The sequence below is a fragment of the Procambarus clarkii genome, chromosome 76 (genome assembly GCF_040958095.1).
Source record: "Procambarus clarkii isolate CNS0578487 chromosome 76, FALCON_Pclarkii_2.0, whole genome shotgun sequence".
Lineage (NCBI taxonomy): Eukaryota > Metazoa > Arthropoda > Malacostraca > Decapoda > Cambaridae > Procambarus > Procambarus clarkii.
This window is the reverse complement of record NC_091225.1, coordinates 7,235,942-7,259,436: the sequence shown is the minus strand read 5'-3', so window position 1 is coordinate 7,259,436 and position 23,495 is coordinate 7,235,942. Positions and strand designations below refer to the sequence as shown.

Here is a 23,495-nt window from a genome sequence, read left to right as displayed (position 1 = left end):
GCCATCTTGTGAGGACGGGATATACCGGCCACAGGGGCTGGATTCCCGTCTTAATCAGCACGTAACATAGCCGCTGCTGACCTCTGGTGAGGTGGCGCTTAGACAGCAACGCCATCTATGGAGTGGATAGGTGGACGTTTGTGTCTAAGCCTGTAAATGAGGTGCCCTAGAGTGTCCTCAACACTAATGACGTGTCTGATTACAGAGTCGACCTGGGACTGCTGTATTGGACGATGAGGCAGTCTACCAGTCTACCCAAGACAGCCAAAGTCTCTCCACGTGTTTGCTGCAGAAGTTGTGAGTCACCCCCCTCCCCCCCGGACGAACACTGTTGAGTGTGTTAGCCTGCCTGTGACGTGGCAGTACCAGGAATCGTCGTATCTGGGGGCTGGCTGGTGGAAGAGACTAGCCACTGTGGTGAGGAGAGTGATCTGTGGAATCACACGAGACTCCTGCTTAGGGCTCACCACCCTAGTATCGGTCGTGGAGTGGCCTACACAGCGGAGCTGATCGGAACCTGCCAGCTACAGGCTGGATTTGTGGTTGAAGGCCTCCACGACGGTGCACCCAGTGGGACTGTGATTTGGCTGGCCTGTGGCCAGGGTAGATTCGCCGAGAGAATCGGAGGATTCTTCGTGGGCCAGAAGAAGAGAACCAGGGCTACTCATCGTGAGCACCGTGGAGCATCCTATGTCTTCAGAGGAAGACAATTCTGTACATTAGAGTGTATTTATAACCCCGTGTGACTGGTTGTTATTTATTTATGGTGGTGGTTAAAAAATATATTTAAATTAGTGCATTAGTATCCCTTTCCCCTTTAATTCACTTGCGTTACGGAACACATCCCTTGAAAGCCACTACTAACTTGGAGCCGGATACCCAAACTCTAATAATATCAGAGAAGAACCCAGTTGCGACCCAATAGGGCAGTAACAGTGTTACGAACCCGAGTCCATCGCCGAAGCACGGAGCAGTGACAACAACGCCATCTGTGAGTCTGCTCCCGAAAACCCCTCCAAATGGACGACGCCATCTAGTGATGACAAGAGACGCCGGCAATACGTGCTGGATTCCCGTCTTAATTGGCTCGTGGAATAGCCGCTGCTGACCTCTGGTGAGGTGGCGCTAAGACAGCAACGCCATCTATGGAGTGAAGAGATGGACGTTTGCGTCTAAGCCTGTAAGTGAGGTTCCCTAGAGCGTCCCAGTATTAATGACGTGTCTGACTGCAGAGTCGACCTGGGACTGCTGTGTTGGACGATGGACCAGTCTACCCAAGGCAGCCAAGGTCTCTTCACCAGTCTGCTTTGAAGAAGCTGTGAGTCACCCCTGGACAAACTCTGTTGAGAGTATTAGCCTGCCTGTGGCGTGGCAGTGTCGGGAATCACCTTATCCGGGGCTGGCTGGTGGAAGAGACTAGCCACTGTGGTGCTTAGTGAGGAGAGTGATCAGCGGGTCACACGAGGCTCCTGCCTAGGGCTCGCAACTCTAGTATCGGTCGTGGAGTGGCCTACACAGCGGAGCTGCTCGGTACCTGCCATCTACAGGCTGGATTGTGGTTGAAGGCCTCCGCGATGAAGCACCCAGTGGGACTGTGATTTGGCTGGCCTGTGGCCAGGGTAGATTCGTCATAGAGTCATAGTGGATTCATCGTGGTCCACGGAAGAAGGAACCAGGGCTACCCAGAGTGAGCATCGTTGAGCATCCAGTGTCTTCGGAGGAAGACGCAACTGTACATAAATGTAGTAATAATCCTCGCGTGCGAATGTTATTTATTTATATATGGTGATGGTAAATATATAAGAAAAACTGGAACATTTGTATCCCTCCCCCCTTTAATTTAACTTGCGTTGCGGAACACACCCCTTGAAAGCCTCTACTAACTTGGGGCCGGATTCCCAAACTCTACTACCATCAGAAAAGAACCCGGTTGCGTCCCAGTAGGGCCGTAACAACTGGCAAAAGTTAGAACATCATTCAGAAACCTACGTGAGGCAAGTCTTAGAGTATGCCGCCTCATCATGGAGTCCCCATCTGAAGAAGCATATAAAAAAACTGGATAGGGTTCAGAGGTTTGCAACGAGACTCGTCCCAGAGCTACGAGGGATGGGGTATGAGGAGCGCCTGAGGGAACTGTGCCTTACGACACTAGTAAGAAGAAGGGAGAGAGGGGACATGATAGGAAAGTATAAAATACTCAGGGGGGATTGACAGAGTGGACATAGACGAAATGTTCACACTGAATAGTAACAAAACGAGGGGACATGGGTGGAAGCTGGAAACTCAGATGAGTCACAGGAATGTTAGGAAGTCTTCTTTTAGCGTGAGAATAGTGGGAAAATAGAATGCACTTAAAGAACAGGTTGTGGAAGCAAATACTATTCATAATTTAAAACCAGGTATGATAGGGAAATAGAAACATAGTCATTGCTGTAAACAACCGATGCTCAAAAGGCGAGATCCAAGAGTTAATGCTCGATCCTGCCGACACAACTAGGTGAGTACATACACACACACACACACACACACACACACACACACACACACACACACACACACACACACACACACACACACACACACACACACACACACACACACACACACACACACACACACACACACACACACACCAGGAAGCAGCCCATAGCAGCTGTCTTACTCTAAGGTAGCTATTTACTCCTAGTGAACAGGTAAATCAGCATGAAAGAAACTCTGGCCATTTGTTTCCGTCATCGCTGGGGATCGATCTCCCGGACCTCTAGGATTACGAGAACCCGAGCGCTGTACACTCAGCCGTCAAAGCCGATAATATATGTATGTACTGCAATTTGTTTTGAAACAGTTTAGCTAAATTTGTGGCGATAGATTAGTAAGAAGTGTAATTTTCGAGGTCTAGTCATATGTCGTGATGAGGCATATGACAGCTAGTATTGCAAGCTTCAATAAAATGGTTAAGATAGAAAACTAGAATAATTAAACAACAATTATCTATATGCGTGTGTGTGAGATGTGACAGTTTAGAGATGAAAATTCAACACTTAATGGGATTGGCGAACAAATGCTCCTAATGAAAGGCTGTGTGATTTAAGTTGTGTATTGTTAATCTCCTTTTAAGCGCTGAAGAGAATAAAAATCTTGCATACATCTATATTATATATGGAGAAAAGAAAAATGAATTAACAAAAATATATAATTGATAAGGGTTTGATAAATGATTGGGTGCAGACGGAGTATCTCTTTTTATAAAACTTTCCTATCTCTGGAGCTAATGAGGTTTTAATGATAGCGAAAGCAGAGTGAGATGATTGAGTTGGAAACTTGAAAAAGAATGAGAACTATGTATATTTTAAAAAAATTTATATATTTTGCTGCTAGCTTGGAGATTTCAGCACATTGAGTAATGGTTCCAAGTTATGCTTTAAGTGTGTGTTCCTGTGTGTGTTTATGTTAGGGGAGTTGTTGTTGTTGTTTTAGATTTAGCTACTCAGAAAAAAATGTCCATCTAGTACTGGCTAGATTGCTAGATGGACAATGGACAAGATTGAGCAATTACGGGCTCAATGAGTCCATAATTTACCAGTATTTACCCAAGTCATTCCTAAATCTAAACTTATTCAATTACGGGCTCAATGAGCCCGTAATTGAGTTAGGTTATTCACGATAACCTTGTTACTCTGATATTTGGCTCAAAGTTTTAAATGGAGGTGGTGTTTCTTCCTTCTTCCTTGTTTCTTTTTTGCTTTTGTTTTAGTCGTGTTTTAATAACATTATCTTGGCTGCGGATGTAGGTGCAGAATGTTCACTAGTGAGTCCCATTCTTTAACGGCTTTTCTAATCATTGTAGTGGCAGTGGATGCGTTAGGTGAGGTAGAGTGAATCATTTAAGCAACGGAACACGACCTCGTTGGGCCGCCTGTGACATCACACACCGATGACGGCACGCTGCATTGAATGACACACTCCTTGGTGCTAGTGACTGGGCCGCAATGCAACGTAATCCATGTACTGTTATTCTAAATTAAGACCCGCAGTGTATAGCACTTTCATATATTATAAAAGATATAAGAATATATATACAGCGTACAAATATATGATATGGTTGAGATGAATTAATGCCGTGTGGGGGGCGGGGGATATGTTTTGGGAGCTAATAAGGTGAGGAGAGATTACAAAAAAGTAAGGATAAATTAAAATGCCTGAGTATCCTTAAAACTGAGTTACAGGACCGGTTGATTTTGAGAATTGTATGTGTTTAAAATACGTGTCTGTTGCTAGCTAGGAAATTTAAACTTACATTGTCATGATCTTGCTAGGAGCTTGGAGATATTAATGCTAAATGATCGCTCTTGGACCGTTTGTGTCCAAGTTGGATTGGTTGGATTGTCCGTTTGAGTTTGTGACTTGGAGCGTTTTAGAAATGTCGTTTGGACCGACATTTGTCGGTCCAAACTCTATTATCTGTTCAATTGATGTGAATAGGAGATAGATGGTTTCATTCATTCGTAGGCTTAATAAGCGATCTTTGGTTATACACAATAAATATTACCTACAAATAATCCATCTTTGGCTGGGGGGGCCCCCCTAACACTTTTTCTCACAACTTATTTAGTTTTTTAACTAATTACAACAAAATAATTGGAGAAAAATAATTAGGCAAAGAATAAAGTTTACATGTGGATAAATGGGCATAATAAGGGTGAATTAATTGGACCTTCTACATATTACCTCTAAATATGTGACATGATTGAAGGGTACAAGTAGATTAACGGCATATAGGGGTAACAATAGGGGTATATATTAAAACAATAGATAAGTTATATAATTTATTTAGGAATGACATGGTCAAATACAGGTGTGTGTGAACATTGTGTTATTTCTGGCCTCCTGGCCAGATATGTATAGGCCTTCTGCACTTTATTTAATTTCTTAGTGACAGTTAATGACTGGCTTAACTTGGGTGAAAATAAACAAGTAATGCAGTATAGGCATTCATTCATTAAGTTTAATTAGTTATTTGGCGAACATGAGCTTTCTTTGAAAATGGGAATAAATATGAAATAGGGTCAAATCACTGAAAAGGAGATTATATATATGATAACTGAAAATGGACTAATTGAGGGATGATTAAGACAGACTGATGACGTACTTGAACATTAAGGATGGATAGAACCGCACGTCACCAAGACAGCTAAATACGACGACGATGCACCAGACATCAATAGTAAGGCAGACACACTAGCAAAAACTGCCACTGTTCTTCCTGTTGTAGAGGTTAAAATACCTCTAGGTTTTTCACAGATTAAGGAGCAAATCAAGAAGAAAATACTCCCAACTATCAAAAGTTGCCACAGGGCCAAATTGGCGGAAGGAAGATCAACTGCCATGTGGTACGAACAAGCCACTGGGTACTATTTGTGGGAACCGACCTGTGAGATTAAATATTTATTTAATTTATATGAATTTATATAGAATTTATATTTACGTTAGTTTATATATTTCGATAGCAATTTGTATGATGTTAAGTGGACTGTATTTCTGAAATAATCTCACAAATCGATCCATACACATTAGGGGGGTTTATATTGAATTTATATATATGCAGCCAATCAAACTACAGTATTAAACTACATATATTAGTATACTTTGAAGAGGTTCCTTATTTTATTGTACAGCCAGCTTAGTCCACCAGATATAACTTGGATGTAGACACCAAATTATCCTCTTTGAGGCTGCTTCCATCACCCAGTAACTGATATACCAAGCCTGCTTCCTCTTTTTGTTCCTGTCAAAGGGCGCTCGCTCACTGTAAAGCCAGAATCCTGACAGGTATATCAGAGAAAACACTGTATAATGATTCAGATAAGGACCAAGGCCTAATTACCTTTTTCGAGTCGATCATTTGTGTTCTCACCGGTTCGCCCAATATCTACCTAACATTAATGGCCAAAAATGATTAGATAAACGGGTTTCGGAAAAACACTTCCCTTGTGGTTGATGACAGCGTGTTGATGATGGAAGACCTTTGGTTTCCATAAAACTTCGTCGTCCAAGAGAATTTATAGGAGCCGTAATTTGCCCCACGACTCTCAGGTCTTAACAACAATGGATGACCACTCCTTCTTCACTGACGCCTTCCTCACTTTGTAGAGATGTCAGTAACTGATAGAAGGGTCACATTTACTTTATTTTGATACTAATAATTAAGTTAATTAAAATAAGATGTTTTTATGATGGTAAAAGTCCAAAGACTAATGTATTTAAGAATAATTCCCAACACAATAGCTGGTGAATATATAATAGTATGTGGCAATGATATCCCATTTTCAATTGATGGAAAATTCCACTACAAGCTACATTTTCTATTGGTTAACTTGTTTATACAACACAGCAGCAATATTATCTGCAATTGCATGTAATATTATTAAATGGTGTCGGATTTTCAGACACTATTCTTTCAAGCCTGACAAAAAGATATCCAGATGCATTGCAGTAGCCATACACAGACTCAGACTTGGTTACACGTGCTGCTGGGAGCAAACAAACCCAGTAGTTAAAGAGTGTTATATTTGTGGAACGGAAACAGAGGTGCCACTATTGCACTACTTGAATGTGAGGCGACTGAAGCCCTGCACATACAACTCAACATTAATCCAACGACAGCAGCTGCATTAGATGCAAATTCAACAGCGACTACAATGATTAGAACAGCCGTTGAAGAATGGGACACACTTGTGAACATTTTGCATCTACATCCGCCACCAAGATAATGTTATTAAAACAAGACTAAAACCAGTGCACTGAAATAGAAGCGAAAAAGAAACAGGAAAAAAGAAGGAAACCTCACCTCCATTTAAAACTTTGATCCAAATATCAGAGTAACAAGGTTATCGTGAATACCGAACTCAATTACGGACTCGCTATAGCCTTGGCTACATGAACGTTGCGTTCTGAGTAGCTAAATCTAAAACAACAACAACAACAACCCATCAGTCACCGAGGTAACTAAAAACGACCTGAACTACGAGGAGTCACCTAAAAAAATTATTGTTCATAGTCCTGGTTCATACAACTCTAATGAATGGTAAGAAAGGTGGTGAAGGGTAAGAAAGGTGGTGAAGGGTAAGGAAGGTGGTGAAGGGTAAGGAAGGTGTTATATACTTTAAGGTCATTTAGGTAACTATTAAAAAATCGCGAAGGTTTAGGTGATCCATGATACTACTAATCAATGAAACACGTAAGACGGCTTATTGTCAAGGAACATTTAATAAAATATCATTATTCTATATCCATCAAGAATATCTAAATCGATTGAAGAATATTAACCAGATTAAAGGCGTCACTTTGGACTATGAGTACTTGCCCTGGACGGTTATCACATGTTCACGGTTTATGATGTTTTCATAACCTCGTCTCTGAGTCCGTCTGTAACATTTTATTCACTGGGTAATGCAGACTGTGATTATAAACGTCTACTACTTGCGTCGAATGTAGGTAAAGAAGGAAATAGGCTGCTAAATCGGCATTCACTTTAATGGGATGTTGCCTTTTAGGAACGCACGCTCGGGCTTCCTTACAGCGAGGTGTTCTCTGTCTTCTGCCAGAAGTTATCGAAAGTACAGATCCCTGTTCATACCACCGTTTGATCCACCTGTACACCGTGGACAAGCTGGACCTCGTAGCCAAGGATATATCTCTTGGTGACATCCCATGCAGCCAGAGACATACTATCCTGGTGCGGTTAATGATCAGCAGAGGATTGGTGATGAATGGTCGCTGCATCGTGGACGGATCTGTCAAGCAAAACGTTATATAGAAGGGACGTAACACACTGTCCGTATGAATGTAAACTGTGTGTGCTAGGGGGTTTCCGTGAAATTAGAACTCATCCAACCTTACACGTACTTTAACAACCCAATGTATCTTCTTGTATACGGATGAATGAACAAATGAAATAAGTGCTAAATCTTTTGAAATATTCATAGTTCTTAGAATCTGTCAGTTTATTGCACAATGCTCAGTAAACCAGTGAACGCACACAATTAAAGTACCGCTGGAGTTTACATATGTCTAGGTAAGTCACGCTATATACAGGCTGGGTTCTGTAAAAATTATTAGTATCCAATAACCTATATCAGCAAAAATATCTCAACATTTTATGACATTTTTCACTAGAAAATTCAACGGTAATTTTACAAACGAAAACTAAATTAAAAAATTTTGATTCTGATGTGGAAAATATCGGCCACACCGATAATGTTAAAAGTAATACTAATTATATTGAACGTTTTCAAATGTTTTCACATAACTTGTCAAGTGATGTGTTACACTCTGCAATATAATCAGTTCATCAACAATACGAAACAAAAATTCTTAAAATTGATATTATGCAAGTTATTTTTTACCAGATAATTTTAATTGGTTGAAAAGAAAATAATGAATTTTGTATTTTAGGAATAAAGTCTGTAAACAAATTGGGTATTTAGAAAATAATTAAAATAATATTAATAATTACGTTCATAGTGTAGAGACAGACAGACTGACAGAGAGAAAGACAGAGAGACCGACAGAGAGAAAGACAGAGAGAATGGTAGAGAGACAGACAAAGATACAGACAGAGATACTGAAAGATATACAGGAAGAAAGAGAAACAGAAAAACAGACTGAATGGCATACTGTCGGACAGACAGACAGATACTGAGAGGCAACAGTAGTAATAACCCAGAGAAGGAAGTGCACAACAACACCCTTAGTAATAAACTGTATCTTCTAAGTATCGTCTGTAAATGACACTATTCAATTTAGTCACGCTTAACACTCTAAAGTGTAAATGAATCGTATACAGTCATCAGTTCTAAAATATCCACATTTATTCCTCATGATCATGTGAAATAGGTTAAATACCACTTCGTTCCCTCCACAACAGCTCTCGGGTGAGACATAAAGGACTGACACATGATTATCATTATAACAGTATTCAACAGGAGTATCGAACTTACCAGTGTGGAGGAAGCAGGGACGGCGGCTGGAGACCAAATGACAACACCAGGAGCTGACTCAGGTATTTATAGGCGGGAGTCTGCGCGGGGGACGATGCGCACTGACTGTCTTGTTCATGCCCTCACCTGCACCTCAACACCTCCCTGCCCTCACCTGCACCTCAACACCTCCCTGCCCTCACCTGCACCTCAACACCTTCCTGCCCTCACCTGTACCTCAACACCTTCCTGCCCTCACCTGCACCTCAACACCTCCCTGCCCTCACCTGCACCTCAACACCTCCCTGCCCTCACCTGCACCTCAACACCTCCCTGCCCTCACCTGCACCTCAACACCTCCCTGCCCTCACCTGCACCTCAACACCTCCCTGCCCTCACCTGCACCTCAACACCTCCCTGCCCTCATCCGCACCTCAACACCTCCCTGCCCTCACCTGCACCTCAACACCTCCCTGCCCTCATCCGCACCTCAACACCTCCCTGCCCTCACCTGCACCTCAACACCTCCCTGCCCTCACCTGCACCTCAACACCTCCCTGCCCTCACCTGCACCTCAACACCTCCCTGCCCTCACCTGCACCTCAACACTTCCCTGCCCTCACCTGCACCTCAACACCTCCCTGCCCTCACCTGCACCTCAACACTTCCCTGCCCTCACCTGCACCTCAACACCTCCCTGCCCTCACCTGCACCTCAACACCTCCCTGCCCTCATCCGCACCTCAACACCTCAACAGAAACATTAAAAATAAAAACAATGTCACAGTTAAAACCGTCAAAAACTAAAAAATAATCAAATAGATGAACACTACCTCTCAAGGTCCAAGTGTTCCACTTCACACCTGTGGCAAGTACGCGCCACAGCATGTAACCGGCTCCTTAAAATCTAAAGAAAATACACAAAACTTATTTTTATTACAAAAAAATCAATGTCCACGGATATGTCTCTTAACTAACAAAAATTCACAGGAATTAAGTTTCTGAAACTCCTAATACCCCAGAGTTCTTACTCAAGTCCACTGCAACAGCAGGTGAACACATTTTTCAGACTCTGCACAACACCACAGTTCAATATGTAATAAATTCAATAAGTCAATAAGTTTTCACAAAAAAAAACAAAAAAAAATATATGCATATCAATTTCTAGGATCTAGTCAAAATCTAGATAAAGTTCCACAACTTTTCCACGTTTCTAGAGAACCTACTGGATGGTTTCCGAAGCAATTCAGTCATAACAAGCTTTTCTAGAGACAGGGTTAGTTTCTATTAACAGTTTTCTAGATGTTCAATAGATTTATTTATCTATTCCACCCATAATTCTAGTTTTCCACATTTAACACTGTCCCTGAGTCACTTTCCTAAGGTATTAAGATATTTTACTATAAGATGGAAAATTGAAAGTTTAACTACTGTTCGGAGTTAACACAATTTAACATTTAATTTAATTTATTTTCTATGAAACATTTTCCATTAAGATTTTCTATAGTTCTCTCATTGCCGACATCTTGTTGAGCTGTAGATTTCGGCTACTACCTCCTGTTGCTTGAAGATCCTGGTCTTCTGGAAGTTCCATTTCCGGCCACTGCCAAACCATAGAAAGTACAGGGTCTCGTATTTTCCTCACCTGACAGCGCTGAGTGACAGCTGGCTGGCTTTCGTCTCAGGTGAACCCCGCTAACAGGAACCCGGGTATACCTCTTCTCCTCGCTCACAACAGTCATGATGGAAGGTCGTTAACTATGGCTGCCACAGTAGAACAGAGTTTCGACGTGTCACGGTGTCTCACGTTTGGAGTGAGTGTCGAGTGACATTGAAGAGGATGGATGATGACAGGACAGGTGAGCCCTACCTTTGCTCCTGGGCGACGTCTTCTCCCGGCGTTTACTTGTTATCCCAATACTATTGGGACGGTACACCTTCCGTGCAACCCTGACATGCGAGGGCACTTAGTTCTTTTCTTAAAAATACGAGTTAAAGTCCTATGATCTGTGTAAAGGACAAAGGGACGTTGGAAAAGATACGGCTCAAAGTATCTGACACTTTCTACTACAGCCAAAGTCTCCCGGTCCATTGCAGAATAGTGGACCTCCGGCTCCTTAACCTTCCTGCTAATATAGGCTACTGGGTGAGGAAGATTGACATTATCGCGTTGCATTAAACACCCACCAATTTCTATGCCACTGGCGTCTGTGTGTACGTCCCACTCCTTATCAAAAGCAGGTACTGCTAATACTGGGGTGGTAATGAGTTGACTTTTTCATTTTACATAAGCAGTATCATGCTCTGGTTTCCAAATGAATTTATTGTTTTAGTCAGCTCAATTGAAGGGAGCTGATGTACTAGCAAAACCCTCAATATGGCTATTATAAGGAGGGAAGTGGAGCTCCTCCTAGAGCATGATCTAATTAAACCTAGTCAAAGCTCCTGGTGCTTGCCCTGCCTGTTAGTTACTGAACCGAATGGGAAGTGGCGCCTGTGTACTGACTAAAGGGAATTGAATAAGGTAACTGAAGTAGATATTTTCCCCTTACCTTTGCTTGACGATTGTATTGACCAGCTTGGTTACCGTCAATTTATTTCAAAACTCGATTTGTCAAAAGGTTATCAAGTGCCCTTGTCAGATCGAGCCAGTGAAATGTTAGCATTTGTTACACCTGACGGTGTTTTCCAGTGTAACGTCATGCCTTTTCGTCTTATGAATGCATCAGCAACATTCAAAAGAATAATGAATTTGCTGTTGCAGGATATTCCCAATTGCCGTGCATACATAGACGACATTTTTTATTCAGTGTCTCCTGATAAAACCATTTACAAGGTTTGAAATTGTTGTTTGCCACTTTGAAGAATGCTAAACTTACTGTAAACACACAGAAATTATATTTTGCCGGAGGTACTATTTTCTATCAAAAGTACAAGGTTGGTCAAGGTAAGGTGATGCCTTTACAGGATAAAATTAGTGCCATTGTTACCTACCCTATCTTGACCAACTAGAAACAGGTACAGCGCTTCTTGGGGATGAGTGCCAACTATCGTTGGTATTGTAAAGGCTTTTCTATGGTAGCTTTACGTCTGACTGATTTTTTGCAGCAGATGAGTAAGTTTAAGTGGACTACCCAGTGTCAAGAAGCCTTTGATGGTCTAAATAAACATTTTGTAATGTATTTAGATGCTTCCGATTTGGGTGCAAGTGCTGTCTTACTCTAAGTTGGACTTGATGGTATAGATTTAGGTTCGGTCATATATCTACGTAATTTTAACTCCAATAAAAAAATTGACCTCATACGTAATGAAATGGGTTGCTTTATCATTTCATAAGAAAAAAATTAGAGGAAATATATTAATTCAGGAAAACTTGGCTTATTAGGCAAATCGGGCATTGCATAGTAGGCTGAGAAGTGCGTTCTGGCTACTAGGTACGACATATATATATATATATATATATATATATATATATATATATATATATATATATATATATATATATATATATATATATATATATAAATATATATATATATTGACATTGACATTGACATTGCAGCTGCGACAATATGGTTACTGCACGTCTATAATGCAGAATAAGTATTCAAAATTATATGTGTTGTCTTTTAGGTCAGTGTGACTTTTTACTTGGGCCGGGAGGGGTTCCTGCCGCTTATGTACTCTTTAGCTTTCTCTAAGGGCAACTGTCTCGTGCCCGTCTTCAGCAAAAGGTATAAAAAACACAATTTCAGCCGACTAATGAGAATACAGGGCAATATTTCAAAGTCCCTCTCTATTAGGAAAATCCTTGCATTACTTAATTCTTCATGGAATTTTAACTCTAATACCTCTCACTACTTGGGGTCCCTAATGCCTCTGCCTGAAACTTTTACGTCAACAAAAAATATTAGAAACAGCATTATAATTTTCCTGGAACATTCCGATAGTTGTTTGTTTGAAATTTTGACAAAATATTATGAAATATATTTCATTTCCAGTTAATATATTTCATGTTTAATATGTATTTTATTTAAATGTATGTTATACATATTTTTGGATTATATATAAAATATAATGTTGAGAGAGTTTATAATATTTATTACACCCATAAGGATCACGATGATGCTTGAATCCGGACTGTACAATCATTGGGTAAAAACAACAATACCAAACTTTACTGCCTGTGACAACCTTCCAACCAAGATAGTAATCCAGACTTCACTGTCAGTTGCTGACATATGGGTAATATACCTCTCATTATTTACGATACTTCTGACTCTGTGACTTTCAGGTTTTATGTAATTTATTGAAATGAGTAAACTTTTCCAGTCAGCTCTAAAAGAGTTAACAGGTTGTTATAATATCCTAAATAATGAAACTCTCTCTCAGGGAATGTTCTTCCTGTTGTCTTGTGGCCTCGCTCTCAGTCTGCTCATCCTGTGCCTGGAGCTCCTGTATAACCATGTTCACCAGTGACACAAGAATGTTCTTGTTGTGCCTGGAGCTTCTGTATAACCATGTTCACCAGTGACCAACGAATGTTCATGTTGTGCCTGGAGCTCCTGTATAACCATGTTCACCAGTGACACAAGAATGTTCATCTTGTGCCTGGAGCTCCTGTATAACCATGTTCACCAGCGGCAAAAGAATGCTCGTACAGGAGCTCCTGTACCTGGAGCTCCTGTATAACCATGCTATTCTCCCAAACAAACTCTTCATATTATATTAGCCCAGCACCTCTTGTGCATAATAAAAGAATCACAATAATAATTATTTCATTTTCAAGTTCGAGTCACTTCTGGGGTGTGAGTTTTCAGCTGCATATAGTCCTGGGGACCATTCAGGCTTGTTCGCATTTGTGTTCCTAACGCGTGTCCCAAAGAATGAGGTGATTTGATAAAATACTATGCCCAAGATTACCAGCCGAGTGCCGGTGGGTGATGGAAATAGCCTCGGTTACCATTCCCTTCTGTCCGGTTGAGTTGGTCGAGTGGTTAAGGTGTTCTGTACGCCAGCAGAGTGCTCCTGGCAGTATGGGTTCGAGTCACTTCTGGGGTGTGAGTTTTCAGTTATATATATATATATATATATATATATATATATATATATATATATATATAAATATATATATATATATATATATATATATATATATATATATATATATATATATATATGTATATATATATATGTCGTACCTAGTAGCCAGAACGCACTTCTCAGCCAACTATGCAAGGCCCGATTTGCCTAATAAGCCAAGTTTTCCTGAAAAAATATATTTTCTCTAATTTTTTTCTTATGAAATGATAAGGCTACCCATTTCATTATGTATGAGGTCAATTTTTTTATTGGAGTTAAAATTAACGTAGATATATGACCGAACCTAACCAACCCTACCTAACCTAACCTAACCTATCTTAATATATTAGGTTAGGTTAGGTAGCCGAAAAAGTTAGGTTAGGTTAGGTTAGGTAGGTTAGGTAGTCGAAAAACAATTAATTCATGAAAACTTGGCTTATTAGGCAAATCGGGCCTTGCATAGTAGGCTGAGAAATGCGTTCTGGCTACTAGGTACGACATATATATATATATATATATATATATATATATATATATATATATATATATATATATATATATATATATATATATATATATGCAAACAAGCCTGAATGGTCCCCAGGACTATATACAACTGAAAACTCACACCCCAGAAGTGACTCGAACCCATACTCCCACAACTGGTATGTACAGGGACGCCTTAATCCGCTTGACCATCACGACCGGACATAAGGAAGTGATAGCCGAGGCTATATGAACCACTTCCCCGCCGGCACTCGGATGGTAATCTTGGGCATAGCATTTTATCAAATCACCTCATTCTTTGGGGCACACGTGAGGAACACAAATGCAAACAAGCCTGAATGGTCCCCAGGACTATATACAACTGAAAACTCACACCCCAGAAGTGACTCGAACCCATACTCCCACAACTGGTATGTACAGGGACGCCTTAATCCGCTTGACCATCACGACCGGACATAAGGAAGTGATAGCCGAGGCTATATGAACCACTTCCCCGCCGGCACTCGGATGGTAATCTTGGGCATAGCATTTTATCAAATCACCTCATTCTTTGGGGCACACGTGAGGAACACAAATGCAAACAAGCCTGAATGGTCCCCAGGACTATATACAACTGAAAACTCACACCCCAGAAGTGACTCGAACCCATACTCCCACAACTGGTATGTACAGGGACGCCTTAATCCGCTTGACCATCACGACCGGACATAAGGAAGTGATAGCCGAGGCTATATGAACCACTTCCCCGCCGGCACTCGGATGGTAATCTTGGGCATAGCATTTTATCAAATCACCTCATTCTTTGGGGCACACGTGAGGAACACAAATGCAAACAAGCCTGAATGGTCCCCAGGACTATATACAACTGAAAACTCACACCCCAGAAGTGACTCGAACCCATACTCCCACAACTGGTATGTACAGGGACGCCTTAATCCGCTTGACCATCACGACCGGACATAAGGAAGTGATAGCCGAGGCTATATGAACCACTTCATATAGCTCCTTGTGTTCCTCACGTGTGCCCCAAAGAATGAGGTGATTTGATAAAATGCTATGCCCAAGATTACCATCCGAGTGCCGGCGGGGAAGTGGTTCATATAGCCTCGGCTATCACTTCCTTATGTCCGGTCGTGATGGTCAAGCGGATTAAGGCGTCCCTGTACATACCAGTTGTGGGAGTATGGGTTCGAGTCACTTCTGGGGTGTGAGTTTTCAGTTGTATATAGTCCTGGGGACCATTCAGGCTTGTTTGCATTTGTGTTCCTCACGTGTGCCCCAAAGAATGAGGTGATTTGATAAAATGCTATGCCCAAGATTACCATCCGAGTGCCGGCGGGGAAGTGGTTCATATAGCCTCGGCTATCACTTCCTTATGTCCGGTCGTGATGGTCAAGCGGATTAAGGCGTCCCTGTACATACCAGTTGTGGGAGTATGGGTTCGAGTCACTTCTGGGGTGTGAGTTTTCAGTTATATATATATATATATATATATATATATATATATATATATATATATATATATATATATATATATGAGGCACAACTCTCCTAAACACGAGAGTTAAGTATTCAACTTTAGAACACTTTCCCACCAGGAGACTCGAACCCTAGCCAGCACAGAAGCCTTCCAGCAACTGGCATGCCTTAACCCTCTCCACCACCCGCTCAGACCCTTAAAAGAGATGGTAATTTCGGAGTATTTAAATACACCAAAGATCATCACCTCCCAAGAGCACTAGAGCAAGTGAGGGGTCATTTAGACGTTAATTTCATCAATTCCCTGTTAATATGGGAAGACACAGTGTCTATGCTAAAGGCACAACTCTCCTAAACACGAGAGTTAAGTATTCAACTTTAGAACACTTTCCCACCAGGAGACTCGAACCCTAGCCAGCACAGAAGCCTTCCAGCAACTGGCATAACAGGTACGCCTTAACCCTCTCCACCACCCGCTCAGACCCTTAAAAGAGATGGTAATTTCGGAGTATTTAAATACACCAAAGATCATCACCTCCCAAGAGCACTAGAGCAAGTGAGGGGTCATTTAGACGTTAATTTCATCAAGTCCCTGTTAATATGGGAAGACACAGTGTCTATGCTTAAGGCACAACTCTCCTAAACACGAGAGTTAAGTATTCAACTTTAGAACACTTTCCCACCAGGAGACTCGAACCCTAGCCAGCACAGAAATCTTCCAGCAACTGGCATAACAGGTACGCCTTAACCCTCTCCACCACCCGCTCAGACCCTTAAAAGAGATGGTAATTTCGGAGTATTTAAATACACCAAAGATCATCACCTCCCAAGAGCACTAGAGCAAGTGAGGGGTCATTTAGACGTTAATTTCATCAAGTCCCTGTTAATATGGGAAGACACAGTGTCTATGCTTAAGGCACAACTCTCCTAAACACGAGAGTTAAGTATTCAACTATAGAACACTTTCCCACCAGGAGACTCGAACCCTTGCCAGCACAGAAGCCTTCCAGCAACTGGCATAACAGGTACGCCTTAACCCTCTCCACCACCCGCTCAGACCCTTAAAAGAGATGGTAATTTCGGAGTATTTAAATACACCAAAGATCATCACCTCTCAAGAGCACTAGAGCAAGTGAGGGATCATTTAGACGTTAATTTCATCAAGTCCCTGTTAATATGGGAAGACACAGTGTCTATGCTTAAGGCACAACTCTCCTAAACACGAGAGTTAAGTATTCAACTTTAGAACACTTTCCCACCAGGAGACTCGAACCCTAGCCAGCACAGAAGCCTTCCAGCAACTGGCATAACAGGTACGCCTTAACCCTCTCCACCACCCGCTCAGACCCTTAAAAGAGATGGTAATTTCGGAGTATTTAAATACACCAAAGATCATCACCTCCCAAGAGCACTAGAGCAAGTGAGGGGTCATTTAGACGTTAATTTCATCAAGTCCCTGTTAATATGGGAAGACACAGTGTCTATGCTTAAGGCACAACTCTCCTAAACACGAGAGTTAAGTATTCAACTTTAGAACACTTTCCCACCAGGAGACTCGAACCCTAGCCAGCACAGTAGCCTTCCAGCAACTGGCATAACAGGTACGCCTTAACCCTCTCCACCACCCGCTCAGACCCTTAAAAGAGATGGTAATTTCGGAGTATTTAAATACACCAAAGATCATCACCCCCCAAGAGCACTAGAGCAAGTGAGGGGTCATTTAGACGTTAATTTCATCAAGTCCCTGTTAATATGGGAAGACACAGTGTCTATGCTTAAGGCACAACTCTCCTAAACACGAGAGTTATAGTATTCAACTTTAGAACACTTTCCCACCAGGAGACTCGAACCCTAGCCAGCACAGAAGCCTTCCAGCAACTGGCATAACAGGTACGCCTTAACCCTCTCCACCACCCGCTCAGACCCTTAAAAGAGATGGTAATTTCGGAGTATTTAAATACACCAAAGATCATCACCTCCCAAGAGCACTAGAGCAAGTGAGGGGTCATTTAGACGTTAATTTCATCAAGTCCCTGTTAATATGGGAAGACACAGTGTCTATGCTAAAGGCACAACTCTCCTAAACACGAGAGTTAAGTATTCAACTTTAGAACACTTTCCCACCAGGAGACTCGAACCCTAGCCAGCACAGAAGCCTTCCAGCAACTGGCATAACAGGTACGCCTTAACCCTCTCCACCACCCGCTCAGACCCTTAAAAGAGATGGTAATTTCGGAGTATTTAAATACACCAAAGATCATCACCTCCCAAGAGCACTAGAGCAAGTGAGGGGTCATTTAGACGTTAATTTCATCAAGTCCCTGTTAATATGGGAAGACACAGTGTCTATGCTTAAGGCACAACTCTCCTAAACACGAGAGTTAAGTATTCAACTTTAGAACACTTTCCCACCAGGAGACTCGAACCCTAGCCAGCACAGAAGCCTTCCAGCAACTGGCATAACAGGTACGCCTTAACCCTCTCCACCACCCGCTCAGACCCTTAAAAGAGATGGTAATTTCGGAGTATTTAAATACACCAAAGATCATCACCTCCCAAGAGCACTAAGAACAAGTGTTTAGGAGAGTTGTGCCTTAAGCATAGACACTGTGTCTTCCCATATTAACAGGGACTTGATGAATTTAACGTCTAAATGACCCCTCACTTGCTCTAGTGCTCTTGGGAGGTGATGATCTTTGGTGTATTTAAATACTCCGAAATTACCATCTCTTTTAAGGGTCTGAGTGGGTGGTGGAGAGGGTTAAGGCGTACCTGTTATGCCAGTTGCTGGAAGGCTTCTGTGCTGGCTAGGGTTCGAGTCTCTTGGTGGGAAAGTGTTCTAAAGTTGAATACTTAACTCTCGTGTTTAGGAGAGTTGTGCCTTAAGCATAGACACTGTGTCTTCCCATATTAACAGGGACTTGATGAAATTAACGTCTAAATGACCCCTCACTTGCTCTAGTGCTCTTGGGAGGTGATGATCTTTGGTGTATTTAAATACTCTGAAATTACCATCTCTTTTAAGGGTCTGAGCGGGTGGTGGAGAGGGTAAAGGCGTACCTGTTATGCCAGTTGCTGGAACGCTTCTGTGCTGGCTAGGGTTCGAGTCTCCTGGTGGGAAAGTGTTCTAAAGTTGAATACTTAACTCTCGTGTTTAGGAGAGTTGTGCCTTAAGTATAGACACTGTGTCTTCCCATATTAACAGGGACTTGATGAAATTAACGTCTAAATGACCCCTCACTTGCTCTAGTGCTCTTGGGAGGTGATGATCTTTGGTGTATTTAAATACTCCGAAATTACCATCTCTTTTAAGGGTCTGAGCGGGTGGTGGAGAGGGTTAAGGCGTACCTGTTATGCCAGTTGCTGGAAGGCTTCTGTGCTGGCTAGGGTTCGAGTCTCCTGGTGGGAAAGTGTTCTAAAGTTATATATATATATATATATATATATATATATATATATATATATATATATATATATATATATATATATATATATATATGTGTGTGTGTATTGTTGGGGGGTTTCACTTCTCTACCCTTACTCTGGGGTGAGCAATAGTCATGCTCAAGGTCACTCACCGTAGCCCTGCGGGTCTTCACTCGATCCTCACGGCGCCACTGCACGCCAGGAGAGTCTCCCAGTCAATCTTAACGGCCTCTGATTAAGAAAGAGTGGGAACACGACTCGTTCACTTGACTGTCGTGTGCCCTCCCCAACAATCGGGCTCTAATGTTAACCACAAGGTCGCCAACTGGTGTTTTAGGTGGCCAGTAACACCATCAGTGGACTGGTGGAATTAGTGGTAGCCTTGGCAAGGTCACACTCAAAAGATCAGGAATTAGGCAGGTACTTATTATTATCACTCTATGCTTTCAGTATAATATAGCCACAAGATCAATGGAGGGAATGATAAAACACAAAGGTGATTTAGTATTTTACTTAAAATGTATGAAAGATGTCACAAGGCCAAACAATAATAAATACATCAACTAATCCTGACAGCGGCCGGTAATTCCCACGAATAGTATGCGATCACTAAGTGGCAACACCTCCCCTCCTCATCAAGTGTCAAGAACAGCTGATCGCCTGGCCTCTCCGCGCGAAAGCTTTGCTTGTTTTCTAGATTCACGCGCGCTGTTTCTTTAAATTCTCCAATATTACTAGAAACTCGCACACTCGATGTTGGCACAAATAAACCGTATTACTTAGTTACACTGTACTCAGGCTCAAACCGTCTTTTCTACAATCAATGCTATAATGACTCAATGTAATGGCTTTCACTGCCCTTCATTCAATGACATATTATAAAGTATTAACACTGGCGTTTTCAGTACTTTCTCTCGTGGGCGATAACGCAATAATTCACTGTACTCACAAATGATTAATCACTGAATGAACATAGACATTTATAGTGAATATAAATCAAACATCAATACATGGAAAATAAATAGTTTCTGGGCACGTAGCCTAACTTCCAAATGCTGGCATAATATTATATATAATTTATCACTATATGTTCACATCAAAATCTGTAGAAAGATATACAATACACAGTAAATTTATCACTTGTTCCTGGTGCCTGTACACACCAATAATCAACATGAATATTACAAGTACTCTTGATAGTACTACCCGGCAAACTGGTGCCTTACTGTGACACGGGTGAGACTTGCTCACGACATATAAAATCCTCAGGCTAGATAATATAGCCGAATAATATAGCTAACTAAAGGGGAATGGGGAGGGAACTAGAAACACCTACTTCAACCTATCCTCCGATAAGAGTCGAGATGTAGCTCCTGGTCCTCGTGTCAGGAACGCCCCCACACGACACGTCGTCGTGTCCTACCAGAGCCTCTCGTCGTCCCACCGTTTAGCGCGTCGTCTCCGTGCCCTCTTCACTGCAGGTCCGTCCTCCTTCTTGACTTCTTGAAGGGTTGGAGTCGGTCTCCTGGCTGTCGTCTTCTCCCAGCGCGGCTGTCGCCTACGTCTCAGCTACATTCGTCCGGATTCCCAAATAGTCCTCTCCTTCCTAAGCTACCCAGTGGCTCTGTCAGCCACTACGCTGCCACGAACTGGTGAACTGCCACAGACGTCACATACGTCACTGCATGGCTTCACTGCTTCTTGCACAGTACCTGACTGGAGCACTTGTTGCTCAAATAACCGTCGATTCCCTCTCTGGTTCAACACATGAACTAGGGAAGACCTCACAGAGTACTGGCAGACTTCAGGTGACGCGTAAATCCACGGGAGCGGGAAACAACTGTCAAACTGACAGGACCAATCATCGCACGTCCGACCTCTGTGACGTGTCGTGTCTGACTGATGGCGCCAGCTTGGCGCACTGGCCGGACCCCCTTCCTTCGTGACGTCACTTTCGCCACGGGAGGTTTTCATTGGCTCCCGGTGCCACATTGCTGTCGGTGACCAATCCGGTGCCACTGACGTCACACGGTTTTGGCGGGAAATCAGGGAGGCAAGCGCCATCTTGGCTCCCTAAAGGGCCTATACCACAGGCCAAAATATTACTATTTCACAAATTTCACGGCTCTCCGAGAACACTTCACTCTCTCCCATATATCAAATTGTAGCCTGCAACGTAGAGAACGCTTGGAAAAAGTAGACATGACTCTTACTGCAGGCGTGGGAGAATTATAAGGGGGAGAACTCCGTCACAGTATATATGTATATATATATATATATATATATATATATATATATATATATATATATATATATATATATATATATATATATATATATATATATATATATATATATATATATATATATATGTCGTACCTAGTAGCCAGAACGCACTTCTCAGTCTACTACGCAAGGCTCGATTTGCCTAATAAGCCAAGTTTTCCTGAATTAATATATATTCTCTAATTTTTTCTTATGAAATGATATAGCTACCCATTTCATTATGAATGAGATCTTTTTTATTTATTGGAGTTAAAATTAACGTAGCTATATGACCGAACCTAACCAACCCTACCTAACCTAACCTAACCTATCTTTATAGGTTAGTTTCGGTTAGGTAACCGAAAAGTTAGGTTAGGTTAGGTTAAGTAGGTTAGGTAGTCGAAAAACAATTAATTCATGAAAACTTGGCTTATTAGGCAAATCGGGCCTTGCATAGTAGTCTGAGAAGTGCGTTCTGGCTACTAGGTACGACATATATATATATATGTCGTACCTAGTAGCCAGAACGCACTTCTCAGCCTAGTATGCAAGGCCCGATTTGCCTAATAAGCCAAGTTTTCATGAATTAATTGTTTTTCGACTACCTAACCTACCTAACCTAACCTAACCTAACTTTTTCGGCTACCTAACCTAACCTAATCTATAGAGATAGGTTAGGTTAGGTTAGATAGGGTTGGTTAGGTTCGGTCACATATCTACGTTAATTTTAACTCCAATAAAAAGAATTGACCTCATACATAATGAAATGGATAGCTTTATCATTTCATAAGAAAAAAATTAGAGAAAATATATTAATTCAGGAAAACTTGGCTTATTAGGCAAATTGGGCCTTGCACAGTAGGCTGAGAAGTGCATTCTGGCTACTAGGTACGACATATATATATATATATATATATATATATATATATATATATATATATATATATATATATATATATATATATATATATATATATACATGTATATATATATATATATATATATATATATATATATATATATATATATATATATATATATATATATATATATATATATATATATATATATTTATATATATATATGACAATGTCAGACCACGGAGGAAAAATGAAACAGGAATTTCCTTAAGTACTTTCGTATATTAAATACATCTTCAGAAGGTGTATTTCACCTTCTTCACCTTCTAAATACATCTTCACCTTCTGAAGATGTATTTAATATACGAAAGTTCTTAAGGAAGTTCCTGTTTCATTTTTCCTCCGTGGTCTGACATTGTCACATTCTTAATCACGTGTTTATTTTCATGATATACACACACACATATATATATATATATATATATATATATATATATATATATATATATATATATATATATATATATATATATATATATATATATATATATATATATATATATATATATATATATATATATATATATATATATATATATATATATATATATATATATATATATATATATATATATTTCAAGTTCATATATACATAACACTGATCCAAGTATGCGGAAAAATCACATGTGAAAAATGGAGAATGCTTAACGAGTTTTCGACTACATGACCTTCATCATAGCAAAGTACAATAAAAGCTTCATTCTACTTTGCACTGATGAATGCGATGTAGCCGTAAACGGTTTAACCATTCTCTATTTTTTCCCATGTGATTCTTCAGGATATATCACACCACAGGCCCTCCGAATTGCCGTGGCTCTCCGCCTCGCTGCCCCCAATCC

At 41.0% G+C, this 23,495-nt stretch overlaps 1 protein-coding gene across 1 annotated transcript in view; it reads right to left on the bottom strand.

The window, feature by feature from the left end:
• LOC123752313 (uncharacterized) overlaps nt 1–9,021 on the bottom strand; it is a 125,043-nt gene extending 116,022 nt beyond the window's left edge. The window contains exon 1 of the mRNA XM_069313620.1: nt 9,000–9,021. The gene's annotated coding sequence lies outside the window, so the exon portion shown is untranslated. The remainder of the gene's footprint in view (nt 1–8,999) is intronic.
• Nucleotides 9,022–23,495: the final 14,474 nt, after the last annotated feature.